Source organism: Malus domestica, chromosome 02 (assembly GCF_042453785.1).
Source record: "Malus domestica chromosome 02, GDT2T_hap1".
Classification (NCBI taxonomy): Eukaryota; Viridiplantae; Streptophyta; class Magnoliopsida; order Rosales; family Rosaceae; genus Malus; species Malus domestica.
The window spans coordinates 23399566-23407869 of NC_091662.1; positions in this window are offsets into that span (position 1 = coordinate 23399566).

The window sequence follows — 8304 nt, forward strand, 5'->3', positions numbered from 1 at the left end:
TTGAAGAAACAATGGAGATGAGTAAGAATGATTAAATGGTTTAATCATTTATTTATGGCAAGGATTAATTAATATGTTAATTAATCAAACGAATAAGTTCGTTAAAGACCTCGGGATAGTTTTGGACCTTAAGGCCCAATGGGCTTCGAACGTCAAGCCCATTAACTTAAGTTGTATGACAACTTAATGAATAATGATTCACAAAGGCCCAATTAGTCCAAAATATCCTAATGGCCGGCCATATTGTTTAGGGTAGTGAACTTGGACTTATTTACAAGTTTGCCTCTCAAATGAATAAAGGTATAAATATGACTTTATAGCCAAAATTCATTTAGGATTTTTTTTGGAGAAAATTGGAGAGAACATGTCTCTCCATTTCTCTCTAAAGAGGCCGGCCACCTTGGGGGTGCATCTTGCAATCCCACTACTCCAAGGTCACTCATTTCTTCTCCAATCTCTCCTTGGTGAAGAGACTTAGAGGTTCCCTATTTTGGGAACTTGGAGAAACCTATTCATCCATCCAAATCCATAGATTTATTATGCAAGGAATGAAGGCCCTCTCTTTGGGTGATTAGCCTTTGCTTATGCAAAGAGGAATCTACAAAGGTACAATTTCAACTTACTTTGTTTTGAGTTGAGTTTTGGTTCACCAATCTACTAGGCTTTGAATTTCTTGGTTAATGTTTTGTTTTTAAGTGCATGCTAGCATGATTCCGCCTTTAATTGTTAATTGCATGCTTATTCATGTTGCTTAAATGAACATGTTTTCCCTAAAATATTCCTTCACTAGAGACCTTCCTTGATGAGCAATTGCTGTCCCTAAAGGTAAGTGAGCCCTGGTATGCTGATTTGGTCAATTATTTGGTCACAAAACAAGTTTCTAGCACTCTAGATAAATACAAGCGTGATAAACTCAGAAATGATGCACGATTTTATGTGTGGGATGATCCATATTTATGGAAGTATTGTCCTGACCAGATTATTCGTAGATGTGTGCACAATTCCAAGTTTAATTCAATTCTTGCATTTTGCCATAGTTATGCATGTGGGGGTCATTTTGGCACCCAAAGGACAACCCTTAAGGTTTAAGAGAGTGGTTTTTATTGGCCTACATTGTTTAAGGATGCTAGAACATTTTGTATAACTTGCGATAGATGCCAAATAACAAGTACAATAGGTGCCAAGGACCAAATGCCACAAACCCCCATCTTTAATGTGGAGATCTTTGATGTATGGGGTATGGATTTCATGAGACCCTTTCCGCCCTCATATGGTTTTACTGATATTTTGCTAGCCGTTGATTATGTGTTGAAATGGGTGGAAGCCAAAGCCACCCGTACTAACGATTCTGGAATGGTGGTAGATTTTATCAAGGCTAACATCTTTTCCAGATTTGGCATGCCAAGGGTGTTCATAAGCAATGGAGACTCCCACTTTTGCAATCTCACCATTGAGGCGTTGTTTAAAAAGTACAATGTGAAGCATCGGGTTTCCACGCCATACCACCCTCAAACAAGTGGCCAAGCCGAAGTCTCGAATAGAGAAATCAAGCAAATCTTGGAAAAGACTGTTGGGCCAAACCGGAAGGATTGAAGCTTGCGTTTAGATGATGCACCGTGGGCATATCGCACTGCTTAAAAAACACCTATAAGGATGTCTCCATTTCGACTAATCTACGGCAAGCTGTGTCACCTACCTGTGGAACTGGAGCACAAATTGCATTGGGCTGTGAAAACATTCAATTTGGACTTAGATGCTGCTGGAATGAATAGGAAGCTCCAACTGAATGAACTTGAGGAGATACGAAACAAAGCCTATGAGAATGCACGAATTTACAAGGAGAAAACAAAGGTGTTTCATGACAAAATGATTCGGGGAAAAACATTCTCAATTGGACAGAAAGTGCTACTATTCAATTCCCGTCTACGATTGTTCCCTGGCAAGTTACGGTCTAAGTGGATTGGGCCATTTGTTGTCACTAATGTTTTTCCCCATGGTGCAGTCCAAGTTAAAAGCTTATGGAACGGCGACGAATTCAAAGTGAACGAGCATCGTCTGCAGCTATACTATGGGAGTGATGTGGGGCAGATTGTTGAAAAAATCACACTCAGTGCCATGGGCCCTATCCAAGCTTAGAAAGAAGTTTTGTCCGGCTGTAAGACGTTAAAGCAAGCGCTTCTTGGGAGGCAACCTATGTTTTGCGTTCCTAAAAACCTTCCCTTTTCTGCGGTTTTATTTTGCCATGATTGTCATTTTTATTTGTTGCTTGTTTAATTGTTTTTTGTGTGGATTTATTTTTGAAACATTGACAGATATGCTAGGTATTTCTATATTAAAATTCGTTGAAAATGAACAGGAGGCAGAAAAATACAAGAGGGAGCCTTCACAAAGGCTGCTTAGGAGAAGTCTTAGTAGTCGGCGGAGCTTCAGCAGTCGGTGGAGCCACAGAAGAAGGAGGTATCAGAGGTTGATCATTTGGACCTTCACTATGCGGTATAGCCCCAGAAGACGAAGGCAAATGCTGTTGGAACAAACCTACAAACCTTTGATGATCAAGTAAAATCTGACCATCAAATTCCTGCATCTGGTTAATCTTCCTCTTCATGTTTGTAGCATAGTTATGTGCAAGCCTGTGCAACTGTTTATTCTTATGCTTGAGCCCTCTAATCTCCTGTTTGAGACTCATCACTTCAGCGGCCAATGATTCAACTTGACAGGTTCGAGCAAATAAACGTTGGGCCATATTAGACACAGAACCTGCACACTGCACATTGAGAGCTAGAGAATCCTTAACAGCTAACTCATCAGACTATTTGGAAAGTAGTCTGTTATCTTTGGGAATGACAAGGTTTCGGGCCACCCCCGCAGCGGTCATATCATTCTTCATCATTGAATCCCCAATGGTAAGAGGACCAGTAAGGGATATGAAGGATGGGCGCCATATGTTGTCTGGAGAAGGCATGGATGCCTCTTCACCAAGGTTCAAGTCAAAACGATGGTTGGAGGGGCCAGACATTTTCAAAGGTGTTGAAGAAAGAAGAGGTTGGACAAGTCGAGATCTTAGAAGTGCAATGAAGGGAGTTTCTACAGGCAGAAATTCAAGTGTGCTTTGAAACGAACTGCGTGGCTCTATAAAAATCAGCACTCAACGGGATTTCAGAGATTGAAGAGGCGAGCTCAGACATCAAAGAGGCGAGCTCAGATATCGAAGAGGCCAATTCAAAAATCGAAGAAGCGCTAGCTTTCTCAAAAGCTGGGCTTGCTCAGAAACCACGGGCAATCCTCTTTTCCAGATTTATCCGCACTTGTCACATGCAACCTCTGCACTTGACGAAGCTCAGAAATAGAAGAGGCAAGTTCAGAAATCGGAGAGGCATTTACTTTTCCAGAATTGTCAGCATTTGTCACATACACACTCAGCTTTGCGGAAATCACGGGCAATTTGTTGAAGCACCGATTTCAGATATCAAAGAGGCACCTGCTTTTCCAGACGTGTCAGCACCTGTCACATACACACTCAGCCTTGCAGAAATTACGGGCAATCTGTCGAAGATTTCTGGTGACGTAGAAAACTCGTGAAGTTTACTGTTCAATCATCCAACGGTTGCCGATAAGAGTGAAAGAATAGTACCGGTTATTAATTCATATAAATGTCGACCTTCACTCTCCATTACAAGGCAGACATACATAACCCTTCTTCATCTCCGAGAATGCCTTCCCGACAAAGGCTCTCGAGTCACTCAGTGTTCCTTATTCCCTGGGATACCTCTGCAAACAACGCATCAAAAGCAAAAGTATTTCATATCATGAAGGTTGAAAGCAAGAGTATCTCATATCATGCTTTCTCCCTGTCCTTCTCCTTATCGTTGTTTTCACTTGCAGGACAAGGAGAAAGAGAGCAATCAACCAACACTTGGTATCAATCTTTCGATCTGGAACCAACTGCCTCGAACCCCTTCCCGATTGCTTACCTAGCCTTGCTCTTGAGTACTCATTTTCAGCATCTTATGCTTCCTCAAAAGCTACCACATCTACCTGAAGAACAAATAAGGGAAGTGAAAATGATACCTCGAAGCATGTGGAGACAATGTGCTAATTCATCCTTAGCTAGGAACAAGGAGAAAGAAAACAAATGGTCGGCACTTGGACAGATTGAACAAAGAAACAGACCAACACCTCTACCTCGTGCGTGCCTGCCGTGCAGAAGAAACAAGCAGAGAAGAATGCAGACTGCACTATCAAATCGACCCAGCAGAAGGAGTTTGATTTGAAACCAAGGAACTCTCATATTCCTCATTTAGAATTCCAAACCAGTTCGAGATTAAAGCTGTGGAAAGTCAACAAGATCATCTATCTCCAAAACCAGATTTGCGTTCTTAAACTATACTCTGTCTGGTTTTTACTTTGCCATACTTGTCCTGTTTATTCGTTGTTTGTTTGTTTGTTTGTGAGTTTATTCTTGAAACATTGAAGACAATGTTTGATTTAAGTGTAGGGGGTAACCAAGTTGTTTTGTATGAAATTCGTATGAGTTTATCACCCATTACTTCTAGTGTTGTTCCTTGCTGTTTTTAAGTGTTTTTAAGCTATTTTGGAGTGTTTTAGTGTTTTGACATAAAAATCCGAAAATCTCATAAAAATTTGAAATTTTTTTTTGAAAAACCTAAAAAGAGTTGCTTTTGTGTGTTTGTTTGTGTCTTAGTGTACCTTCCAACACAATGATGAGGATTTGGTTTTTAATTACATGACCATTAAAGAGAGTTATAAACATGGATGAAAATTTGATTTACTCTTTGGTGTATGCTTGGTTGTGGTTATAATTTATGAATTCACATGCAATCATAAAGGAAAAATCAGTTTTTGTAACATGCTTGAAGGAAGGAACTTAAATGAATGCTACAACCTTGTGAGACTTGAGACTAAACATTTATTTGGAGAGTTAATAATCTGTGCATCATTGTTTTCTAAAGTCGTTGGGTGATCTCAATATTCTTTGCTTGGTTGCTACTTAGAAGGCATTTCATCATTTAGTTCCAAATGCTAGAACTCATGCCTATTTCATTCAAAGCATGCTATTGATTTGCATAACACATATTCAAGATGAAGTTGTGTAGTGACCACCAAAGCCAAATTGTCGTGCCCTTATTTCATTATGTGTTTAAGTTTAACCTCGTTGAGCCTTGTTAAGCCTATGTTCTTTGTTAACCCACACTATCCTTACCTAGCCTAGTTTTAGGACCATCCATACCCTTATTCTTGAAGCATAGTAAAGGATGACTTAAAATGAACTCCTTTTTTATCAATGTATTGCAGAAATCAAGTGTGGGGGAAGTGATTCTTGTGTGTGTGGGTGTGTGTGCCAAAGTCCTTAATATGGTATGGGTAGAAAAGAGTATGAAAAAGAGCTCTAAAGTGTTGTTTGTTAAAAAAAGGTCCAAAACATTGAATTCAGCCTTAAGTGTTGCATGAATCTTCCCTTTGTATTTAAAAGTTGATTCTGCATTCTAAAGTGAATTCCAAGTGTCTATTTCATTGCTTTGCTTGCTATCGCTTTAAGAACGTTTGTTATTCTTATCCTTTCTTTATTAGCCATTACCCCCAAGCCCTATTACAACCCTTGACTTCAATCTTGAGTGTTGTGTGTTTCAATTTGTGGAGTTCGAAATTGGTATGAGCATATGGTGTCATTGGTTCTCGCATCTAAGTAGTAGCATTCCATTCATGAGATCATATCTAAACATGTTTAATAACTCCAGGAAATTGCTTTCTTTGTTATCCTAGTCTTTCGTGTTTACATCTTCTCACATATACTAGTGTAGGGTGTGTAGTCAGAAAATGTGTGTGAAAATAGAGAGTATCTTTTAAGAAATTGAGCAAATTCTCTAAGGCATGTTACTACATTCAAAACATCGTTTTAATTGGTTAATTGTGAACTAGTAAGTGGTGACTGTGATTAAGTATGTGCTTAAGTGCAAAGATGACCAAAATCTGTGGGAATGATGATTTTGAACATGTCATGTTTCATTAAAAATCCCTGAGGCAAATGTTGGAAGGTCTAGGTTTTGTTTTGTTTGTTTTGTTTCGTTTTGTTTCTTTTGTTTTGCTCAAGGACTAGCAAAAGCTAAGTGTGGGGGAATTTCATAGGAGCATCTTTATGCGACTTAGTTAGCTTGTTCTTGTGCATTTATGTTGTTATTTCTTAGTTGATTTAGTATTTCAACCCATTTTCGTGTGTTTGTAGGTACAAAGGGTTAAAGAGGCAAAGAAGTGCATTTTGGTGCCTTTTGCAGTTTTGGGCATGGAATGGATATCACATGCATGGAGCAAAGTGGTTGGACGAAATTAAAGATCTAAAAAAGCTAGGAATGTGCCAAGGAAAGGAAGAAAATAAATTGAGGACCAAGGAAGACAAGGAAACCATTGAGAATGAGGAAAGACTAGTTAAACTTGCCTTATCTTGTCGTTACCTTTCCTAATCCTAAATTACCAAAGATTTAGTCACACGAAGGGTTCCTAAATACTTTGGGACAATTCATTACATATTCTACAAGTCCTAAACCTGCCCTAAAAGTCCAAGCCATACCATCCTTCACCATTTCTCTTCCTTGCCGTGCAGGGGAGCCATTCCTTTCCTATTTTCTACCATAAATCATTCCATGCCGTGCACATTCATCCATGTTCCCTCCTTGCACTCATTGATTCACCGCTTACTCACCTTTCCACCCATGCCATGCATAATCACCCTTGTCCCCTTCATGCACCAGATTTCTTGCACTCATTTCATGCACCATTACACTCATTATCCACCCATGTCGTGCACCACCCTCGTCTCCTTCATTATTTTTGATTTCATGCATCAAAACATTGAATCATTGCACTCAATTGTTGCACATTTCTTGTCCCCTTCACCCATCAGATTTCATACAACTTTTACCTTCACTACATGTACTCATTGATGCACCATCCACCACATTTGGAATCCCATGCCATGCATCATGAGTCTTGCTGCACCTTTGACTCATTTCTGCACCATTCCACCTCCCTTTCCTTTCTCTACCATGTGCACAATCATTCATGTTCCCCAGTTGCATTCATAGCTGTAAAACCACTCCATTTTACCCTCATGCTTTGCATCATCACTTCACTTTAACCTTTGAATCATTTCAACACCACTCTATGCACTTATTGCTACAACACCACTCCATTTTACCCCCCATGCTTTGCATCATTACTTCATTTTCACCTTTGAATCATTGCACACACCACCATTTTTCCCCTATTTGCCGTGCACTTCCTCTATAAAAGGAAGTGTGTGTGGCAACCATATAGTTTAGTTTTTGCTTAATCATTCATCCCCATTTCAATACAACCTTCATCCAAACACATCCATTCATCTTCACATCCATTCTTCCATACAAACAAACCTTCAAACACTCACCAACACCTTGTGCCATAGTAAAGGAAGGGAAGGAAAGTGCTTGGACGTGCTTGCTGTCCAACTTGGATTGTTGGAGCGTTTAGGTGTTTTCTTTCTTTTGTTTCTAATGTTTAAATTCATTTTCTTTCGTTTTGTTGTGAATATGAGTGGCTAAACCCCTCTTAGCTAGGGGTGATTTCAAAGCCATGATTATGTGTGTAATATGATTTGATAAATTCCAGTTATGAACCTTTGAATCGTGAATGCAATTGGCTTAACTATTTGATTGATAACTTATTTGTATTTGTTAATTAAGGGTCGACACTTAATTGGCATGCATAAATCCGTTGCTAGAGTATAAGAAAGTTTCACATAATCGTTACAAACTTATATTCACGTGTAGTGAAGGTCACTTATAAACGATCACGTTAAGTTCAATTCCTAGCATGAGTGACATGATGTCATAGTTGCAAGTACTTTGTCAATGCTTATGATTTTCATTAAACGTAATGATCTTTGATTGTATTTCTATTATGATGTCATGTAGGGAACTTTTTAAGAATGTTTTGGGTTGTCGAATGCTGTCATCCAATCCAATAAAACAAGGATAATCTGGGAATTAACTAGTGATGTCACGGTTAATTTGGAGCATTGTCGTTCATAATTCAATGAAGTAGTAACTAGAAATCGAATTATTTGCATACATGTCATGTGTGGAGAAAAAGCCTCTAGCTATCCCATCCATCATATTATTTCTCACATTCGTTTTACAATCTGTCTAGTTTTTCATCAGAACGATCCCTACTTATACTTATACTACAATTGTCAAAAGAGGGTTAAATTTGTGTGTTAAGTTAATTTTCGCATCAGTACACCGAGTAAGGATG